The sequence below is a fragment of the Arachis stenosperma genome, chromosome 2, assembly GCF_014773155.1.
Source record: "Arachis stenosperma cultivar V10309 chromosome 2, arast.V10309.gnm1.PFL2, whole genome shotgun sequence".
NCBI classification, from domain to species: Eukaryota; Viridiplantae; Streptophyta; class Magnoliopsida; order Fabales; family Fabaceae; genus Arachis; species Arachis stenosperma.
Genome location: NC_080378.1, coordinates 22,331,434 through 22,355,242, shown reverse-complemented (window position 1 = coordinate 22,355,242; position 23,809 = coordinate 22,331,434). Strand labels below are relative to the sequence as shown.

Here is a 23,809-nt window from a genome sequence, read left to right as displayed (position 1 = left end):
TCTCACTGTTGTCAGCAGCTACCTCCCATCCTCGCAGTGAAAGCTAATGCACACACTCTGTCACAGTGCTGCCAATCACGGTGTGGTTCCCTCCCCTACCGGAATAGAATAACTCTTTTGCGTCTGTCACTAATGCCCAGTAGGTTACAGGTTTGAAGCACGTCACAGTCATTCAATCATTGAATCCTACTCAGAATACCACAGACAAGGTTAGACCTTCCGGATTCTCTTGAATGCTGCCATCAGTTCTTGCCTATACCACGAAGACTCTGATCTCACGGAATGGTTGGCTCGTTTGTCAGGCGAGCACTCGGTTGTCAGGCGATCAACCATGCATCGTGCAATCAGGAATCCAAGAGATATTCACCAAGCCTCAAATGCTTGTAGAACAAGAGTGGTTGTCAGTCACTTTGTTCATGAGTGAGAATGGTGATGGGCGTCAATCATCACCTTCATCATGTTGAAGAACAAGTGATATCTTGGATAAAGAACAAGCGGAATTTGAATGAAAGAACAATAGTAATTGCATTAATACTCGAGGTACAGCAGAGCTCCACACCTTAATCTATGGTGTGTAGAAACTCCACCGTTGAAAATACATAAGCATAAGGTCTAGGCATGGCCGAATGGCCAGCCTCCCAATGATCTAAGAACTAAAATGTCCAAAGATGATCTAGAGATCTAAAAGTGATCAAAAGATTTCTATACAATAGTAAAAGGTCCTACTTATAAGAAACTAGTAGCCTAGGGTGTACAGAAATGAGTAAATGACATAAAATCCTCTTCCGGGCCCACTTGGTGTGTGCTTGGGCTGAGCAATGAAGCAATTTCGTGTAGAGACTCTTCTTGGAGTTAAATGCCAGCTTTGGTGCCAGTTTGGGCGTTTAACTCCCATTTGGGTGCCAGTTCCAGCGTTTAACGCTGGGATTCCTTGAGGTGACTTTGAACGCCGGTTTGGGCCATCAAATCTTGGGCAAAGTATGGACTATTATATATTGCTGGAAAGCCCAGGATGTCTACTTTCCAAAGCCGTTGAGAGCGCGCCAATTGGGCTTCTGTAGCTCCAGAAAATCCGCTTCGAATGCAGGGAGGTCAGAATCCAACAGCATCTGCAGTCCTTTTTGGTCTCAGGATCAGATTTTTGCTCAGGTCCCTCAATTTCAGCCAGAAAATACCTGAAATCACAGAAAAACACACAAACTCATAGTAAAGTCCAGAAAAGTGAATTTTAATTAAAAACTAATAAAAATATACTAAAAACTAACTATATCATATAAAAAACATACTAAAAACAATGCCAAAAAGTATACAAATTATCCGCTCATCAACTTACATTCTGGTGGCGGTGGACTATGTATCTAAGTGGGTAGAAGCAATTGCTACACCCACTAATGATACCAAGACCGTGCTAAAATTCCTCCAGAAACACATCTTCAGCAGATTTGGTGTTCCCAGGGTACTAATCAGTGATGGGGGCTCTCATTTCTGCAACAAACAGCTATACTCTGCTATGGTTAGATATGGAATTAGCCATAAAGTGGCAACTGCGTATCATCCACAGACAAATGGGCAAGCTGAAGTCTCTAACAGAGAGCTAAAAAGAATCCTAGAACGGACTGTGATAGCCCGAAGAAAGGATTGGGCAAAGAGCTTGGATGATGCTCTGTGGGCATACAGAACAGCATTCAAGACTCCTATAGGAACCTCTCCATACCAACTGGTGTATGGGAAGGCCTGTCATTTGCCTGTGGAACTGGAACATAAAGCCTACTGGGCAACCAGATTCCTAAACATGGATGCTCAGTTAGCTGGTGAAAAAAGATTACTCCAGTTAAATGAGCTAGAGGAGTTCAGACTCAATGCCTTTGAAAATGCAAAAATTTATAAGGAAAAGGCAAAGAAGTGGCATGACAAGAAGTTGTCAACCAGGGTCTTTGAGCCAGGACAAAAAGTTCTGCTCTTCAACTCCAGACTCAAATTGTTTCCAGGAAAACTCAAATCCCGATGGAGGGGTCCGTATGTGATCACAGGAGTGTCACCATATGGATATGTTGAGCTTCAGGATATTGATTCTGACAAAAAGTTCATTGTTAATGGACAGAGAATCAAGCATTATCTTGAAAGCAATTTTGAGCAGGAATGTTCAAAACTGAGACTTGAGTGAATTCTCAGTAAAGGTCCAGCTAAAGACAGTAAAGAAGCGCTTGCTGGGAGGCAACCCAGTCATTAGGAGGTTATATGATTTGTTCTTACAGAGGCAAGTATCAAAAATGAAGGAATTCACAGAGTTACAGAAGGATTCACCTCAAAAAGCAGAGAAAATGAGCTTACTGGCGAAAAAACACCAGTAAGGGGCATTTTGGGCGTTAAACGCCAGAATGGGTACCATTCTGGGCGTTTAACGCCAGGAATGGTGCCATTTTGGGCGTTAAACGCCAGAATGGGCACCATTCTGGGTGTTTAACGCCAGGTGTGCAGCATCATGGGCGTTTTGAAAAATGCCCAGTGATAAAGGTTTTCTGGCGTTTAACGCCAGCCAGGGCACCTGGCTGGGCGTTAAACGCCCAAAAGGGGCAACAAATGGGCGTTAAACGCCAGAATGGGTGCCATTCTGGGCGTTTAACGCCAGAAAGGTGGGGGGACCATAATTTTGTTTTCAAACCAAATTTTTCCAAACTTCCCTTTTCTTACACATACTTTTCTACAAAATCACACTTCAACCTTTCATCATTCACTTTCAAATCTTCACAAATCAAAACCATTCTTCAAATCTATTTCAAATTAATCCCAAATCTTCTTCAAAAACTCACCCTTTTCTCAAATCCTTTCCATATCTTCTCAAATTTTCTTTCAAATTCTTATTTTTTTCAAAATCTCTTTTTCCCCCCCTTATTAGAACACGTTTGGACCCCTCATTGCCCACACCATTCGAATTTGCTCTTCTCTCTCTTCTTTCCTTTCTTTTGCTTGAGGACAAGCAAACCTCTAAGTTTGGTGTGCTTTTCCGTGATCACTAAAGCCAAGATTCATCAATATCATGGCTCCTAAGGGAAAACAAACCAATTTAAGAGGCAAGAAAGAGAATAATCCAAAGAATCTTTGGAATCAAGAGAAGTTCTTAACCAAAGAACATGAAGACCATTATCACAAAATAATGGGTCTGAGGTCAGTGATCCCGGAAGTAAAATTTGATCTGAAAGAAGATGAATATCCGGGGATCCAAGAGCAAATTCGAAACAGAGGATGGGAAGTTCTAACCAATCCTGAGACAAAGGTTGGAAGGAACATGGTTCAGGAATTCTACTCAAATCTGTGGCTGACAGATAAGCAGAGAATGACTGGAACCGCTTACCATACCTACAGAACCATGGTCAGAGGGAAAGTTATGTACTTCCATCTGGACAAAATAAGAGAAATCTTCAAGTTACCTCAACTGCAAGATGATCCTGACTCCTTTAATAGGAGAATGGTGAGAGCAGACAAAGGGTTGGATCAAGTTCTAGAGGACATATGCCTCCCTGGAACTAAGTGGATAACCAATTCAAAGGGTGTCCCAAACCAACTCAAGAGGGGAGACCTCAAACCAATTGCAAGAGGTTGGCTAGACTTTATTGGGCGTTCCATATTGCCCACTAGCAACCGTTCTGAGGTCACCATCAAGAGAGCAGTGATGATTCATTGCATTATGCTTGGAAAAGAAGTGGAGGTTCATCATGTGATCGCCTGTGAGATCTACACAATTGCAAATAAGAATTCCACTGTAACCAAACTGGCCTACCCAAGCTTGATCTCCTTTCTCTGTAAAGAGGCTGGGGTGAAGATGGGAGCAGATGAGTTCATACCCATTGAACATCCAATCACCAAGAAGTCAATGGAAGGAGCAAGAGAAGCAGGGGCGTGAACTCCAAGAGATGAAACGCCAAAAGCTCTCCTCTCAAGCTGAGGGAGCATCCACCTCTCAAAATCAAGGTTGTTGAGTCCTAACTCTGTGAAAACCTCTATCATTAGGAGCCTATGTTTTGCGTTTTTTCTTTGTTTTGTTTTTTATTTTTAGTTTCATTCTATATCTATATTTGAGTCTTGTTCTTAATTCATAATTAAAAGAATTTAAAGTTTATGCCTTAAAGCTATGAATGTCCTATGAATCCATCACCTCTCTTGAATGAAAAAATGCTTTAATCACAAAAGAACAAGAAGTACAGGATTTCGAATTCATCTTTAAAACTAGCTTAATTAGTTTGATGTGGTGACAATACTTTTTGTTTTCTGAATGTATGCTTGAACAGTGCATGTATCTTTTGAATTTGTTGTTCATGAATGTTAAAATTGTTGGCTCTTGAAAGAATGATGAAAAAGGAGACATGTTACTGAGGATCTGAAAAATCATAAAAATGATTCTTGAAGCAAGAAAAAGCAGTGAATACAAAAAAAAAATTTCGAAAAAAAAGAGAGAAGAAAAGAAAAAGAAGAAAAATAAAGAAATAAAGTTGTGATCCAAGGCAATAAGAGTGTGCTTAAGAACCCTGGACACCTCTAATTGGGGACTTTAGCAAAGCTGAGTCATAATCTGAAAAGGTTCACCCAATTATGTGTCTGTGGCATGTATGTATCCGGTGGTAATACTGGAAGACAGAGTGCTTTGGGCCACGGCCAAGACTCATAAAGTAGCTGTGTTCAAGAATCATCATACTTAACTGAGAGAATCAATAACACTATCTGGATTCTGAGTTCCTAAAGAAGCCAATCATTCTGAATTTCAAAGGATAGAGTGAGATGCCAAAACTGTTCGGAGGCAAAAAGCTACTAGTCCCGCTCATCTAATTTGGAGCTAAGTTTCATTGATAATTTGGAGTCTATAGTATATTCTCTTCTTTTTATTCTATTTTGATTTTCAGTTGCTTGGGGACAAGCAACAATTTAAGTTTGGTGTTGTGATGAGCGGATAATTTGTACGCTTTTTGGCATTATTTTTAGTATGTTTTTAGTATCTTTTAGTTAGTTTTTAGTATATTTTTATTAGTTTTTAGTTAAAATTCACTTTTCTGGACTTTACTATGAGTTTGTGTGTTTTTCTGTGATTTCAGGTATTTTCTGACTGAAATTGAAGGTTCTGAGCAAAAATCTGATTCAGAGACTGAAAAGGGCTGCAGATGCTGTTGGATTCTGACCTCCCTGCCCTCAAAGTGGATTTTCTGGAGCTACAGAAGCCCAATTGGCGCGCTCTCAACGGCATTGGAAAGTAGACATCCTGGGCTTTCCAGCAATATATGATAGTCCATACTTTGCCCAAGATTTGATGGCCCAAACCTGCGTAGCAATTCGACCTCAGAAATTCCAGCGTTTAACGCTGGAACTGGCATAAAACTTGGAGTTAAACGCCCAAACTGGCATGAAAGCTGGCGTTTAACTCCAGAAAAGGTCTCTACACGAAAATGCTTCATTGCTCAGCCCAAGCACACACCAAGTGGGCCCGGAAGTGGATTTTTCTGTCATTTACTCATTTCTGTACACTCTAGGATTACTAGTTTACTATTAATAGGATCTTTTGACATTGTATCAAGTACCTCATGACATTTTTACACGTTTCTTTGTGTACATTCCACGGCATGAGTCTCTAAACCCCATGGTTGGGGGTGAGGAGCTCTGCTGTGTCTTGATGGATTAATGCAATTACTACTGTTTCTTATTCAATCATGCTTGCTTCCATTCTAAGATATCACTTGTTCTTAACCCGGATGAATGTGATGATCCGTGACACTCATCATATTCTCAACTATGAACGTGTGCCTGACAACCATCTCCGTTCTACCTTAGATTGAGTAGATATCTCTTGGATTCCTTAACCAGAATCTTCGTGGTATAAGCTAGAACTGATGGCGGCATTCAAGAGAATCCGGAAGGTCTAAACCTTGTCTGTGGTATTCTGAGTAGGATTCAATGATTGGATGATTGTGACGTGCTTCAAACTCCTGAAGGCGGGGCGTTAGTGACAGACGCAAAAGAATCACTGGATTCTATTCCGGCCTGATTGAGAACCGACAGATGGATAGCCGTACCGTGACAGGGTGCGTTGAACATTTCCAATGAGAGGATGGGAGGTAGCCATTGACAACGGTGAAACCCTACATACAGCTTGCCATGGAAGGAGCCTTGCGTGTTTGATGAAGAAGACAGTAGGAAAGCAGAGATTCAGAAGATGGAGCATCTCCAAAACCTCAACCTATTCTCCATTACTGCTGAATAAGTACTGATTTCATGTTCTTTTGCTTTTTACAATCAATCCTGATAATTTCTGATATCCTGACTAAGATTTACAAGATAACCATAGCTTGCTTCAAGCCGACAATCTCCGTGGGATCGACCCTTGCTCACGCAAGGTATTACTTGGACTACCCAGTGCACTTGCTGGTTAGTTGTGCGGGATTGCAAAAGTGTGATTGCAATTTCGTGCACCACACATTTTCTTAATAACTTTTGTTCCCACAAATTCCCATACTTAACTAGCATACACAATTCTATCTTAAGCTAACCAAAGATTCAATTTGGGATATACAATGATTTTTCTGCTTAAGGCTAGTAATATGGTAAAATATAGAACAAATGGGATTTAAAAGCTCAAAGTGGTTAACAAAGGTAATTAAAAAGGGTAGGCTTAATTTGGATAAGTGAGTTTAAACAAATAATGGCCTTAATCACATGCAAGCATATAAACATAATAAATATTGGACATATAGGATGAAACAAAATATAGATTACAATTATAGAGAAGTAAACACACAAGAATAAAATAATTATGGTTAAATAATGTAACCATACATAAAGGCTCAAATTTTCACAGGTTGTGTGTTCTTTAGCTTAAAAATCATGTTCCAAATACAGCGTCAAGCAAATTTATCATAAAAGTTTTGATTAAAATTAGTGAAATTTTGTTCCAAAGATATCTTTTTAGAAGAAACTTATTGTCTTTTCAATCAAGTAGAACATGCATGCAACTAACCTATTCTAAAAAAAAAAAGAAAATCTAACTAAAATATCCTAATTTATTGGTGCTAGGGAAGAGAAATTACCTCCGAAAGTCAGGTACTGACCGACCTCCCCACACTTAAAGCTTTGCACCGTCCTCGGTGCCATCTGTCAGGAACAATGGTGGGCTGGTGGCAGTGTCTCCACAGTCGGGGCCGTCATGGCTCCCTGTGCTGGTGAAGGAAGTGGAGTCCGGGGTGTCTGAGTCGCTGCAGTCTCCTCTAAGCAGCTCTCTGAGGTGTTTGAATCGGTGTTGATTGCACAGCTCTCGGAGCTTTGCTTTTTTTTCATGTTGGTCCAACCGCTTCAGTATTTGATGCAACAGTTGACTAGTAGATGGAGGAGGAGCTGCAGCATCCTCTGTGGACTGACTGGTAGTGGCAAGTTGTGGTCTGAGATATCTCTCGTTAGGGACATACTGATCATCCCGTGGAAGAATGGCTTTGGTGTCTCCAGCTCTGTAGGATACTCCGACTGCTGAGATGAGATCAGAGACCAATGCGGGAAAAGGTAAGTTGCCCGCGATCTGCACATGTTCCATAGCATTCCAGATATGTCGTGGTAAATTGAGAGGCTGGTCTGTGAGGATGCACCATAGTAGAACGGCCATGTCTGCGGTGAAGGAGGACTTATGAGTACTCGAGAAGACGTAATGGGACATAATCTGTGCCCATACGTGAGCCTCTAAGGTATGTGCAGAAGCCGAGATTCCCTTAGGACAGGAACGATGGTATCCGAAGATCCATTTGCTGGCAGGGCGAGCAATAACTCTGAGAACAGCGTCCCAGTCAAAAGTGTATGCCTGGTGCTTGGTTGCGGCTTTCTGAAAAGCGTCCAATCCTTCTGGAGCAGGTGGGAGATCTAAGGCTTGTTGTATGGCTTCTTCTGTAATGGGGACTTGCTTCTGGCGTAAATAGATGGACTGCAGAGTCGGCAGGTAGAAGTTGGAGTAGAACTCAACAACCCAAGAAAGATTAACCTGTCGTGGCTGTCTCTGTAAAAATCCTCAATGTCTCTGTGCAATTTGTGGCTCAACAAATTCAACGATACAAGGCGGAAGGATAAGAAGATGTTCATTGTTGTAATTTCGAGCTGCCAGAATAGGAAACATCTGCTCACAGTAGCAATTTGGGAATCGTGTAGTGTCCTTGGCTGGGAAGGCTCGTTCCTTTTCATCAACCTTGATAATCCTTTTAATTCTCTTTGTTGAGGGCTTGACTGAAGTTGAAGAAGGTTCTGCCACTAATGTTCTCTTCGTTCCTTTCCTTGCTGTGGGCTTAAGGGTAGCTTTCTCTTTGCCTTTCTTGGTGGCCATTCTGAAAAAGGGAAGAGAAAGTAAGTTAGATCCAAAGAATCAAAGCAAGGAAGGAGATGGAGTGAGTAATAAACAGTGCACGGTGAAGATGAATGAAATAAACACATGGTCATGACAACATATGAAAAGATCATTAAAGGAAATAGGATAGGTGCATAAAAAGGTAAGTAGATGCAAGATGATTATTGGCATGCCGGCAAGGGCATGAGTAGCATAGATCAAGCATCACTTTGTAACAAACTAACATGTTTGTATTGGCAATTAAATTGAATTAATAAAATAGTAAAGAAATTTGGTGAAAAACATGCATTGAGTAGTAGAATAGGATAATGTAGAAAAGTGCATGATGCCATATGTGCTTCTTCACAAACACATAGCATGCATGGTAAATAAGTCATAGAAAGTATTAAAGTAAATATGCAAGCAATCCTTTTATGAAAATAAGATATAATTGCCAAACAATTTGCAACAATACACAAGCAAATAATGAGGAATGATGACTCAAATAAATTTTCTAGCACCATGTAAAAAGGAAAGAAGAAGAAGGAAAATATGGATAATGAAAAGAAAAAGAAAAAAATAACATAGAAAATAAGAAGAATGATAGAAAATGAAGAAGGGAAGAAGAAAATAAAACCTTGTTAATGGAGGTGAGAGAAAGAGAGAGTGAAAGGTGAGATAGAAGGGAGAAAGGAGAAGGCAGAAATAAGGAGGGAAAAGAAAAATTAGGATTTGGAGGAGAGAAAGATAAGATATTTTGGCAGTTGTGGTGGAGTTGTGCGGCGCAATCGACGCGGCCGCGCGAGGCACGCGTTCGCGTGATTGCGCTTTACGTTGGCCACGCGATCGCGTGACCCGTGTGATGCTTCTGGCGCGAGTACAACGTCGCACCCGCACAACTCTCTGTTCAAATTGATATATTTGCCAAATTTGGGGCGACGCGATCACGTGGGGCATGCGATCGCGTGAGTGGGCTTCAGAAGGGATGACGCGGACACGTCAGCGACGCGGTCGTGTGATAGGGATGGTGCATCTAGCACCAATCCCGCACCACTCTCGCACAATATTTCGTTGTGCACCCCTTTTACGTCGGAAATCAGGGCACGCGGTCGCGTGGGGCACGCGGTCCCGTGGGGCACGTGGTCGCGTGGGAGGCTAGGAATCCCATGTGACGCGGACGCTCAGCGACGCGATCGCGTGGGACAATTTGTGCCATTGGCACGCCTCCAGCCACGCACCAGTGAAACTCTCTGTTCATTTTTTTATTTTCTCACCTCGTCTAGCGACGCGGACGCGTCGCTGATGTGGTCGCGTCGCGTGGCTTTTTTTTTATAAAAAATATGCGAATGCAGATGCATGAAGGTACTGATAAAGATAAGAGTTATTGACTAGGAAAAACTAAAGATAGAAAGAAAGGAACGATCATACCATGGTGGGTTGTCTCCCACATAGCACTTTTCTCTAACGTCCGTAAGTTGGACGCTCCACTAGCTCAAACTTCTGCTATGTGGGGATCTTCCAAGAGGAAGATCTCAAGCTCTTTGTTTTTCTGCATCTTCTCTCCATGGTACAACTTCAGACATTGTCCATTAACTTATAAGTTCGGAGCTTGAAGGGTGGCTTAGGTGATAAACTCCGTATGGTTCGGCATTCTCTACTCTGTATGGACCTTTCTATCTTGATCTCAACTTGCCTGGCATGAGCCTTAGTCGAGATTTGTAAAGGAGGACTAAATCCCCAGGTTGGAACTCTTTTCTCTTGATGTGCTGATCATGTACAGCCTTCATCTTCTCCTTGTATATTCTTGAGTTCTCATAAGCTTCTAGGCAAAGGCTCTCCAGTTCTTGCAGTTGTAACTTCCTTTCAGCTCCAGCTTGCTCAATTCTCATGTTGCACTCCTTGACTGCCCAAAAGGCTCTGTGCTCTACTTCAACTGGGAGATGACAAGCTTTTCCATAAACTAAGCGGAAAGGACTCATCCCAATGGGTGTTTTGTATGCTGTCCTGTATGCCCATAGTGCATCTTGTAGCCTGGTGCTCCAGTCCTTTCTATGAGGTTTGACTATCTTTTGCAAGATACGCTTTATCTCTCTGTTTGACACCTCGGCTTGCCCATTGGTTTGAGGATGGTATGCTGTTGCAACCTTATGAATTATCCCATGTTTCTTCATTAACCCTGTTAGTCTCCTGTTACAAAAATAGGTGCCCTGATCGCTCACGATTGCTCGTGGTGATCCAAAGCGGCAAATAATATGGTTTCTCACAAAGGAAACAACAGTGTTAGCATCATCAGTGCGGGTAGGAATTACTTTCACCCATTTGGAAACATAATATACAGCTAAGAATATATAAAAATGACCATTAGAATTTGGGAACGGACCCATGAAGTCAATGCCCCAGACATCAAAAATTTCACAGAAAAGCATAATTTGTTGAGGCATCTCATCCCTCCTGGATATATTACCAAATTTTTGGCATGGAAGACAAGATTTACAAAACTCAGCAGCGTCTCTAAAAAGAGTAGGCCACTAGAATCCACAGTCTAAGATCTTCCTGGATGTTCTTTGAGGGCCAAAATGTCCTCCACTCCCAGATGAGTGACAGGCCTCTAAAATGGACTGAAATTCTGATTGAGGCACACAACGTCTAATTACCTGATCAGCGCCACATCTCCACAAGTATGGGTCATCCCATATATAATATTTAGACTCGCTTTTCAGCTTGTCCCTTTGATGCTTAGAAAAGTGTGGAGGGAATGTGCGGCTAACTAGATAATTAGCTACAGGTGCGTACCAAGGGACTACTTCAGATACTGCTTGCAGGTTATCCAATGGGAAATTATCATCTATAGGAGTAGAATCATCCTTAATGTGCTCAAGGCAACTCAAGTGGTCTGCCACTAGATTCTGGTTACCACTCCTATCCTTTATTTCTAAATCAAATTCTTGTAAAAGCAGTATCCAACGTATGAGCCTTGGTTTGGACTCCTTTTTAGCTAATAGATACTTTAAAGCTGCATGGTCCGAATACACTACTACTCTAGTACCAAGTAAATAAGCTCGGAATTTATCCAGAGCAAAAATAATAGCAAGAAGCTCTTTCTCAGTAGTAGTATAATTGGACTGGGCAGCGTCTAAAGTCTTAGACGCATAAGCAATAACAAAAGGATCCTTACCTTCACGCTGAGCCAGCGCTGCTCCTACTGCATGGTTGGAAGCATCGCACATGATTTCAAACGGCTGGCTCCAGTCTGGTCCTCTCACAATTGGAGCTTAAGTCAGGTTGGTCTTCAGCTTATCAAACGCTTGCTTACAATCCTCACTGAACTCGAACTCAGTATCCTTCTGCAGTAATCTGGATAAGGGAAGTGCTACCTTACTGAAGTCCTTAATAAATCTCCTGTAAAAACCTGCATGGCCAAGGAACGAACGGACTTCCCTCACAGAGGAGGGGTAAGGTAAACTAGAAATAACATTCACCTTTGCTGGGTCTACAGAAATACCAGTATTAGATACAACATGTCCTAGTACAATCCTTTGTTTAACCATAAAATGACATTTTTCAAAATTTAATACAAAGTTTGTATTGACACATCTATCCAATAATCTAGATAATCCATCTAAGCAAAGGCTAAAAGAATCACCATAAACGCTAAAATCATCCATAAAAACCTCCATACAGTCCTTAATAAGATCAGAGAAAAGACTCATCATGCACCTCTGGAAAGTAGCTGGTGCATTGCACAAGCCAAAGGGCATTCTCTTGTAAACATAAGTCCCAAAAGGACATGTAAAAGTAGTCTTTTCCTTATCCTCAGGAGCTATATGAATCTGGAAATAACCTGTGTAACCATCTAAAAAACAATAATGTGATTTACCTGACAGGCGATCCAGCATTTGATCAATGAATGGGAGTGGGTAGTGATCCTTACGGGTGGCTTGGTTGAGACGCCTGTAATCAATGCAGACTCTCCAAGTGTTTTGTACTCTGGTTGCTATGAGCTCTCCATGCTCATTCTTCACTGTAGTGACTCCAGACTTCTTAGGAACCACTTGTACTGGGCTAACCCATTCACTGTCTAAAATGGGATAAATGATACCTGCTTCCAATAGTCTGGTCACTTCCTTTTTGACAACTTCCAAAATAGTGGGATTTAGTCTTCTTTGGGGTTGGCGGATAAGTCTTGCTCCTTCCTCTAAAAATATTCTGTGCTCACATACTTGAGGGTTGATGCCTACTATGTCTGCCAAATTCCACCCAATTGCTTTCTTGTGCTTTTTCAGCACATTAAGTAACTGCTCTTCCTGTTCAGGAGTGAGGTCTTGTGCAATGATAACTGGAAACTTCTGCCCATCTTCTAGATAAGCGTATTTGAGATGTGGAGGGAGAGGTTTCAACTCTATCTTCTGGTCATGGGTAGGCTCTGGATTGTCTGGAGTTTGTGAAAATGCCGAAGTATCCTTATTGTCAGTTAATAGAGTCCCCACACTTGGACTTTGTTCTGTGTATTTTTCTTCCAGCTCTTTCTGGTGAATTTCAGCTATAATTTCATCTATGATATCACACTGGAAGATAGAATGATCTTCTGGAGGGTTGTTTGGGACTCCATTCAAATTGAAGATTACTATTCGGCCATCTATTTCAAAAGAATATGTTCCTGAAAAAGCATTTAATTTGAATCTTGATGTCTTCAGGAATGGTCTGCCAAGTAGGATTGATGATGGCTTATCTGAGTCATTATTGGGCATCTCCAAGATATAGAAATCAGTGGGAAATGTGAGCCCTTTAATGTTCACCAAAACATCTTCAGCAACTCCAGCTACTGTAATAATGCTTTTATCTGCCAACACAAAATGAGCTGCCGACCTTTTTAAGGGAGGGAGCCTTAAAACATCATATACAGATAAGGGCATTATACTAACACATGCTCCCAAATCACACATGCAATCATAAATTACTGCACCTCCAATAGTACAACTAACTATACAAGGACCTGGGTCACTATATTTTTCAGGTAAATTTCCCATTAAAGCAGATATAGAGCTTCCTAAAGGAATAGTTTCTAATTCATTAATTTTGTCTTCATGTATGCACAAATATTTTAGAAACTTTGCATATTTAGGTACCTGTTGAATGACATCAAAAAGGGGAACAGTTACCTTAACCTTTTTGAAGATTTTTACCATTTTGGGGTCAGGTTCCAACTGCTTCCTGGGCTTCCTTGCAAGTTGTGGAAATGGAATGGGAGTGGTGTTTTCTGCAATGTCTGTGCCTTTTGGTGCTTCCTCCTGTGGTTGAGCTTCTTCTTTCTCAGCTATGTCCTGTATGTCCTCTTCCTCTTCAACATCTTCTACTTCTACTACCTCTTCAGCTGAGGCGTGTTTTGGTGGGCTTGGCTCCTCCTGATTTCTCTCCTGCAGTGTGGTTCCAGACCTTAGGGTGATGGCATTAATACCACCCTTTGGGTTGGGTAATAGTTGAGAGGGGAGTCCACCAGAGCTTGAGGACTGGTTGTTGGAGTTGTTCATTGATCCAATCTGTGGGACAAGAGTTTGTAAAGTAAAAGTCAAAACATTCATAGTTGCTTTCATACTATTCTCCATAGCCAGATGTCTCTGATCAATGGCTTGTAGTAATTCATCATTAGGAGATGAAGAGAGGCCAGTGCTCTGAGAGGTTTGCTGAGAGGCTTGAGGTTGTCTTAAATGAGGCGCTCTATAGGATTGAGTCTGATTCTACTGCCTGAAATTGTTATTATTATTCCACCTCTGATTTCCATTGTTATCTCTGCCTCCTCTGTTAGAATTGTCCCTCCAACCCAGGTTAGAATTGTCTCTCCAGCCTTGGTTAGAGTTATCCTGCCATCCTTGGTTATAGTTGCCACCTTGATTGTACCCTTGATTGGGGCAGTCATGAAAGTTGTGAGTGGCTGCTACAGTATTGTCTTCTGGTTGGAGCTGCGGACACTCATCGGTGTAGTGACTGTAATCTGCACAGATGCCGCACACTCTTTGTGGAACTAACTGCTGGCTGTGCTGTGGTGGAGAAGGCTGAACTTGCTGAAGTTGTTGATTCAGTTGCATCTGCTTCAGCAAGTTAGTCATTTCACATAGACTCTGGGCTATAGTAGTAGTCTCTGTATTAGTGGATACCTCCGCAACAGCTCTTAACCGACTTTGTCTCTGCCTATGATTCCTAGTAGAGTCAGCTAAGTCTCTGATCAATTGCCATGCTTCGTCCGTAGTCTTGTACTTTTTCATAGAACCATTGCAAGCACCTTCCAGTGTGGTCCTATCTTGAGATCTCAAACCCTGTGTAAAGTAACCGAGCAAAACTATCTTGTCAATCATATGATGGGAACATGCATCTCGAAGTGTATTGAAGTGTTCCAAGTATTCATAGAGGGTCTCAGATTCATCCTGAACGATCATAGACATGTCCTTCCTTAGCTTATCAGCAACTTCAGCTGGAAAGAATTTATCCAGAAATTCTCTCCTAAGTGTATTCCAGTTGGAAACAGTTTCTCAGGCCTGAGTGTAGTACCATTCTCTTGCCTTTCCCTCCAGAGAAAACGGGAAGGCTTTCAATAGAATACAGATTTCATCAGCGCCATCACGCTTAATAGTAGAACAAGCGGTCTGGAAGTCCCTAAGATGCTTGATAGGCTCTTGAGTAGGTAAGCCATGAAATTTGGGCATCAAGTTGAGTAGTGAAGACTTTATTTCAAAATCTACAGCTACTACTGGATGGTGTGCCTGGAATGGTTGGAGCGTAAAATCAGGGGCTCCTTCCTCCTGGATGGTGACTCTTCTGGGCGCTGGCATGTCACCTGCACGTAAATGAACTGGATCAGTAGAAAGGGGGTTTATTTCTTCCTTAAATGACGGTTCAGGTTTGTCCTCAGAGAGGAGTCGCCTACGCCTAGCTCGCTGGTGCACGAAATTGCAATCACACTTTTGCAATCCCGCACAACTAACCAGCAAGTGCACTGGGTCGTCCAAGTAATACCTTACGTGAGTAAGGGTCGATCCCACGGAGATTGTCGGCTTGAAGCAAGCTATGGTTATCTTGTAACTCTTAGTCAGGATATCAAAAATTATCAGGATTGATTGTGAAAAGCAAAAGAACATGAAATAAGTACTTGTTTTGCAGTAATGGAGAATAGGTTGAGGTTTTGGAGATGCTCTGTCTTTTGAACCTCTGCTTTCCTACTGTCTTCTTCTTCAAACACGCAAGGCTCCTTCCATGGAAAGCTGTATGTAGGGTTTCACCGTTGTCAATGGCTACCTCCCATCCTCTCAGTGGAAATGTTCAACGCACCCTGTCACGGCACGACTATCCAGCTGTCGGTTCTCGATCATGTCGGAATAGAATCCAGTGATTCTTTTGCGTCTGTCACTAACGCCCCACAATCGCGAGTTTGAAGCTCATCACAGTCATTCAATCATTGAATCCTACTCAGAATACCACAGACAAGGTTTAGACCTTCCGGATTCTCTTGAATGCCGCCATCAATTCTAGCTTATACCACGAAGATTCCGATTAAAGAATCCAAGAGATATCTACTCAATCTAAGGTAGAACGGAGGTGGTTGTCAGGCACACGTTCATAGTTGAGAATGATGATGAATGTCACGGATCATCACATTCATCAGGTTTAGGAACAAGTGATATCTTAGAATAGAAGCAAGCATGATTGAATGAAAAACAGTAGTAATTGCATTAATCCATCAAGACACAGCAGAGCTCCTCACCCCCAACCATGGGGTTCAGAGACTCATGCCGTAGAAGATACAATGAGAAATGTGTAAAGTGTCATCAGGTCCAGATACAATGTCAAAAGATCCTATTAATAGTGAACTAGTAATCTAGGGTTTACAGAATTGAGTAAATGACAGAAAAATCCACTTCCGGGCCCCACTTGGTGTGTGCTTGGGCTGAGCATTGAAGCATTTTTGTGTAGAGACTCTTTCTGGAGTTAAACGCCAGCTTTTATGCCAGTTTGGGCGTTTAACTCCAATTTTTATGCCAGTTCCAGCGTTAAACGCTGGGAATTCTGAAGCTGAATTGCAACGCCGGTTTGGGCCATCAAATCTCGGGCAAAGTATAGACTATTATACATTGCTGGAAAGCCCAGGATGTCTACTTTCCAACGCCGTTGAGAGCGCGCCAATTAGGCTTCTGTAGCTCCAGAAAATTCACTTCGAGTGCAGGGAGGTCAGAATCCAACAGCATCTGCAGTCCTTTTCAGCCTCTGAATCAGATTTTTGCTCAGGACCCTCAATTTCAGCCAGAAAATACCTGAAATTACAGAAAAACACACAAACTCATAGTAAAGTCCAGAAAAGTGAATTTTAACTAAAAATTAATAAAAATATAATAAAAACTAACTAAAATATACTAAAAACATACTAAAAACAATGCCAAAAAGCGTATAAATTATCCGCTCATCACAACACCAAACTTAAATTGTTGCTTGTCCCCAAGCAAATGAAAATCAAAATAGAATAAAAAGAAGAGAATATACTATAGACTCCAAAATATCAAAGAAACTTAGCTCCAATTAGATGAGCGGGACTAGTAGCTTTTTGCTTCCGAACAGTTTTGGCATCTCGCTTTATCCTTTGAAGTTTAGAATGATTGGCATCTATAAGAACTCAGACTCAGATAGTGTTATTGATTCTCCTAGTTAAGTATGATGATTCTTGAACATAGCTACTTTATGAGTCTTGGCTGTGGCCCAAAGCACTCTGTCTTCCAGTATTACCACCGGATACATACATGCCACAGACACATAATTGGGTGAACCTTTTTAGATTGTGACTCAGCTTTGCTAGAGTCCCCAATTAGAGGTGTCCAGGGTTCTTAAGCACACTCTTTTTGCCTTGGATCACAACTTTATTTTTTTTTCTTTTTTTCTTCTATTTTTTTTCGTTTTTTTTATTTACTGCTTTTTCTTGCTTCAAGAATCACTTTGATGATTTTTCAGATCCTCAATAACAGTTCTCCTTTTCCATCATTCTTTCAAGAGCCAACAATTTTAACATTCTTAAAACAACAAATTCAAAAGACATATGCACTGTTCAAGCATTCATTCGGAAAACAAAAAGTATTGTCACCACATCAAACTAATTCAACTAGTTTCAGAGATGAATTCGAAATCCTGTACTTCTTGTTCTTTTGTGATTAAAGCATTTTTCATTTAAGAGAGGTGATGGATTCATAGGATATTTATAGCTTTAAGACATGAACTTTAAATTTTATTAATCATGAACTAAGAACAAGACTCAAAAATAGATATAAGATAAGACAAATAATAATAGAGAACAAAATATTTAAATAGGCTTCTAATGATAGAGGTTATCACAGAGTTAGGACTCAACAACCTTGATTTTGAGAAGTGGATGCTCCCTCCACTTGAGGGGAGAGCTTTTGGCGTTTCATCTCTTGAAGTTCACGCCCCTGCTTCTCTTGTTCCTTCAGCAATTTGCAGAGCATGCAGTTCTGATTCTGCTGTTCTTCCTTAAGTTGCTCCATAGTTTCTTGCAACTTGGTGATAGATGCTTCTAGGCTGGCCCAATAGTCAATTTCAGGAAATTCAGGGAGGAACTCCTGTGCCCTCTTTTTGATAGAATTGTCTTGCATTTGTCCTTCCATTGACTTCTTGGTGATTGGATGTTCAATGGGTATGAATTCATCTACTCCCATCTTCACCCCAGCCTCTTTACAGAGCAAGGAGATCAAGCTTGGGTAAGCCAGTTTGGCTTCAGTGGAATTCTTATTTGCAATTGTGTAGATCTCACAAGCAATCAGATGATGAACCTCCACTTCTTTTCCAAGCATAATGCAATGAATCATCACTGCTCTCTTGATGGTGACCTCAGAACGGTTGCTAGTGGGCAATATGGAACGCCCAATAAAGTCTAGCCAACCTCTTGCAATTGGTTTGAGGTCTCCCCTCTTGAGTTGGTTTGGGACACCTTTTGAATTGGTTATCCATTTAGTTCCAGGGAGGCATATGTCCTCTAGAACTTGATCCAACCCTTTATCTGCTCTCACCATCCTCCTATTAAAGGATTCAGGATCATCTTGCAGTTGAGGCAATTTGAAGACCTCTCTTATTTTGTCCAGATGGAAGTAAATAATTCTCCCTCTGACCATGGTTTTGTAGGTATGAAAAGCAGTTCCAGTCATTCTCTGCTTATCTGTCAGCCACAGATTTGAGTAGAATTCCTGAACCATGTTCCTTCCAACCTTTGTCTCAGGGTTGGTTAGAACTTCCCATCCTCTGTTTCGAATTTGCTCTTGGATCTCCGGATATTCATCTTCTTTCAGATTGAATTGGACTTCCGGGATTACTGACCTCAGACCCATTATTTTGTGGTAATGGTCTGCATGTTCTTTGGTTAAGAACTTCTCTTGACTCCAAACATCCTTTGGATTATTCTCTTTCTTGCCTCTTGAATTGGTTTGTTTTCCTCTAGGAGCCATGATCTTGATAAATCTTGGCCTAGTGATCACGGAAAGCACACCAAACTTAGAGGTTTGCTTGTCCTCAAGCAAAAGAAGGCAAAGAGGGGAGAGAAGAGGAGAGCAAATTCGAATGGTGTGGGGAAAGAGGGTGGCCGAACGTGTTTAAATAGGAGAGGAGGAGAAATTTTCAAAAATTTGAAGGAGATTTGAGAAGATTTGGAAAAAATTTGAGGAGATAATTGAGTTTTTTGAAAGAGTCTAGGAAGGGATTTGAAATAGATTTGAAGAAGATTCTAACTTTTGAAATTGGAAGGTGAATGATGAAAGTTTGTAATGTGTTTATGTAAAAAGATATGGATTAAAACAAGAAAGTTTGAAAAAATTTGAAGTGGGAACAAAATCTCCTCCCCTGCCTTTCTGGCGTTAAACGCCCAGAATGGTATCCATTCTGGCGTTTAACGCCCATTTGGTGGCCTATTTGGGCGTTTAACGCCCAGCCAGGTATCCTAGCTGGCGTTAATCGCCAGAAATCCCTTTATCACTGGGCGTTTTGCTAAACGCCCAGGATGCTGCACACCTGGCGTTAAACGCCCAGAATGGTGCCCATTCTGGCGTTTAACGCCCAAAATGGCACAATTACTGGCGTTAAACTCCCAGAATGGTGCCTATTCTGGCGTTTAACGCCCAAAGTACCCCTTACTGGCATTTTTTCGCCAGTAAGCTCTTTTTCTCTGCTTTTCGCACTGAATCCTTCTGTAACTCTGTGAATTCCTTCAAATTTGATAATTGCCCTTTAAGAAAATGTATTAAATCTTGATTAGACAGAACAAATACCCTTCTAATCACTGGGTTGCCTCCCAGCAAGCGCTTCTTTATTGTCTTTAGCTGGACCTTCACTGAAAATCACTCAAGTCTCAGTTTTGAGCATTCTTGCTCAAAATTGCTTTCAAGATAATGCTTGATCCTCTGTCCATTGACAATAAACTTCTTGTCAGAATCATTATCCTGAAGCTCAACATATCCATATGGTGATACTCCTGTAATCACATACGGACCCCTCCAGCGGGACTTAAGCTTTCCTGGGAACAATCTGAGCCTAGAGTTGAAGAGCAGGACCTTTTGTCCTGGCTCAAAGACTCTGGATGACAATTTCTTGTCATGCCACTTCTTTGCCTTTTCCTTATAAATTTTTGCATGTTCAAAGGCATTGAGTCTGAATTCCTCTAGCTCATTTAGCTGGAGCAATCTTTTTTCACCAGCTAACTTAGCATCCATGTTTAGGAATCTGGTTGCCCAGTAGGCTTTATGTTCCAGTTCCACGGGCAGATGACAGGCCTTCCCATACACCAGTTGGTATGGAGAGGTTCCTATAGGAGTCTTGTATGCTGTTCTGTATGCCCACATAGCATCATCCAAGCTCTTTGCCCAATCCTTTCTACGGGCAATAACAGTTCGTTCCAGGATTCTTTTGAGCTCTCTGTTAGAGACTTCAGCTTGCCCATTTGTCTGTGGGTGATACGGAGTTGCTACTTTGTGGCTAATTCCATATCTAACCATAGTAGAGTACAGTTGTTTATTACAGAAATGGGTGCCTCCATCACTGATCAGTACTCTGGGAACACCAAACCTGCTGAAGATGTGTTTCTGGAGGAATTTCAGCACGGTTTTGGTATCATTATTGGGTGTGGCAATTGCTTCCACCCATTTAGATACATAGTCTACTGCCACTAGAATATAAGTGTTTGAGTATGATGGTGGGAAGGGACCCATGAAGTCAATTCCCCATACATCATACAATTCAATCTCTAAGATCCCTTGCTGAGGCATGGCATAACCATGAGGCAAGTTACCAGCTCTTTGGCAACTGTCACAGTTACGCACAAACTCTCGGGCATCTCTATAGAGAGTAGGCCAGTAGAATCCGCATTGGAGGACCTTGGTTGCTGTTCGCTCACCTCCAAAATGTCCTCCATATTGTGATCCATGGCAATGCCATAGGATTCTTTGTGCTACCTCTCTGGGTACACATCTGCGGATTATCCCGTCTGCACATCTCTTAATGAGGTATGGCTCATCCCACAGGTAGTACTTGGCATCTGAAATCAATTTCTTTCTTTGCACTCTGTTGTACTCCTGGGGTATGAACCTCACAGCTTTGTAATTTGCAATATCTGCAAACCATGGAGCTTCCTGAATTGCAAAAAGTTGCTCATCTGGAAAGGTCTCAGAGATCTCAGTAGGAGGGAGGGACGCCCCAACTACTGGTTCTATTCGGGACAGATGATCAGCTACTTGATTCTCTGTCCCTTTTTTGTCTCTTATTTCTATATCAAACTCTTGCAGAAGCAACACCCATCTTATGAGCCTGGGTTTTGAATCCTACTTTGTGAGTAAGTATTTAAGAGCAGCATGGTCAGTGTACACAATCACCTTTGATCCTACCAAATAGGATCTAAACTTGTCAATGGCATAGACCACTGCAAGTAACTCTTTTTCTGTGGTTGTGTAATTCTTCTGTGCGTCATTTAGAACACGGCTGGCATAATAAATGACGTGCAGAAGCTTGTTATGCCTCTGTCCCAACACTGCACCAATGGCATGGTGGTGCACGAAATTGCAATCACACTTTTGCAATCCCGCACAACTAACCAGCAAGTGCACTGGGTCGTCCAAGTAATAAACCTTACGCGAGTAAGGGTCGATCCCACGGAGATTGTTGGTATGAAGCAAGCTATGGTCACCTTGTAAATCTTAGTCAGGCAGACTCAAATGGGTATAGATGATGAATGAAACATAAAGATAAAGATAAAGATAGAGATACTTATGTATATCATTGGTGAGAGCTTCAGATAAGTGTATGAAGATGCTTTCCCTTCCGTCTCTCTGCTTTCCTACTGTCTCCATCCAATCCTTCTTACTCCTTTCCATGGCAAGCTTATGCAAGGGTTTCACCGTTGTCAGTGGCTACCTCCCATCCTCTCATTGGAAATGTTCAACGCACCCTGTCACGGCACGGCTATCCATCTGTCGGTTCTCAATCAGGCTGGAATAGAATCCAGTGATTCTTTTGCGTCTGTCACTAACGCCCCACCCTCAGGAGTTTGAAGCACGTCGCAGTCATTCAATCATTGAATCCTACTCAGAATACCACAGACAAGGTTAGACCTTTCGGATCCTCTTGAATGCCGCCATCAGTTCTTGCCTATACCACGAAGACTCTGATCTCACGGAATGGCTGGCTCGTTTGTCAGGCGAGCGCTCGGTTGTCAGGCGATCAACCATGCATCGTGTATCAGGAATCCAAGAGATAAACACTAGAGTCTTGTTTGCTTGCAGAACGGCAGTGGTTGTCAGTCACGCGTTCATGAGTGAGAATGATGATGAGTGTCACGGATCATCACATTCATCAAGTTGAAGAACAAGTGATATCTTGGAACAAGAACAAGCGGAATTGAATAGAAGAACAATAGTAATTGCATTAATACTCGAGGTACAGCAGAGCTCCACACCTTAATCTATGGTGTGTAGAAACTCCACCGTTGAAAATACATAAGAACAAGGTCTAGGCATGGCCGTGAGGCCAGCCCCCAAATGATCTAAGAACTAGATGTCCCAAGATCAGAAGATGAAAATACAATAGTAAAAGGTCCTACTTATAGGGAACTAGTAGCCTAAGGATTACAAAGATGAGTAAATGACATAAAAATCCACTTTTGGGCCCACTTGGTGTGTGCTTGGGCTGAGCAATGAAGCATTTTTCGTGTAGAGACTCTTCTTGGAGTTAAACGCCAGCTTTTATGCCAGTTTGGGCGTTTAACTCCCATTTTGGTGCCAGTTCCGGCGTTTAACGCTGGGAATTCTGAAGGTGACTTTGAACGCCGGTTTGGGCCATCAAATCTTGGGTAAAGTATGGACTATCATATATTGCTGGAAAGCCCAGGATGTCTACTTTCCAACACCGTTGAGAGCGCGCCAATTGGGCTTCTGTAGCTCCAGAAAATCCACTTCAAGTGCAGGGAGGTCAGAATCCAACAGCATCTGCAGTCCTTTTCAGTCTCTGAATCAGATTTTTGCTCAGGTCCCTCAATTTCAGCCAGAAAATACCTGAGATCACAGAAAAACACACAAACTCATAGTAAAGTCCAGAAAAGTGAATTTTAACTAAAAACTAATAAAAAGTATACTAAAAACTAACTAAAACTACCAAAAACATACTAAAAACAATGCCAAAAAGCGTACAAATTATCCGCTCATCACAACACCAAACTTAAATTGTTGCTTGTCCCCAAGCAACTGAAAATCAAATAAGATAAAAAGAAGAGAATATGCAATGAATTCCAAAAACATCTATGAAGATCAGTATCAATTAGATGAGCGGGGCTTTTAGCTTTTTGCCTCTGAATAGTTTTGGCATCTCACTCTATCCTTTGAAATTCAGAATGATTGGCTTCTTTAGGAACTCAGAATCCAGATAGTGTCATTGATTCTCCTAGTTAAGTATGATGATTCTTGAACACAGCTACTTATTGAGTCTTGGCCGTGGCCCAAAGCACTCTGTCTTCCAGTATTACCACCGGATACATACATGCCACAGACACATAATTGGGTGAACCTTTTCAGATTGTGACTCAGCTTTGCTAGAGTCCCCAATTAGAGGTGTCCAGGGTTCTTAAGCACACTCTTTTTGCCTTGGATCACAACTTTATTTCTTTCTTTTCCTTTCTTTTTCTTTTTTTCCCCTTTTTCGTTTTTTTTTCGTTTCTTTTCTTTTCTTCTTTTTTTTTGTATTCACTGCTTTTTCTTGCTTCAAGAATCATTTTTATGATTTTTCAGATCCTCAGTAACATGTCTCCTTTTTCATCATTCTTTTAAGAGCCAACCAATCATGAACCACAAATTCAAAAGACATATGCACTGTTTAAGCATACATTCAGAAAACAAAAGTATTGCCACCACATCAAAATAATTAATCTGTTATAAAATTTAAAATTCATGCAAT

General features: G+C 41.4%; 1 pseudogene; it reads right to left on the bottom strand.

Moving 5' to 3' along the window:
* The window catches only part of LOC130962686 (uncharacterized), a 44,998-nt pseudogene extending 31,633 nt beyond the window's left edge, over positions 1 to 13,365 (bottom strand).
* Positions 13,366 to 23,809: the final 10,444 nt, after the last annotated feature.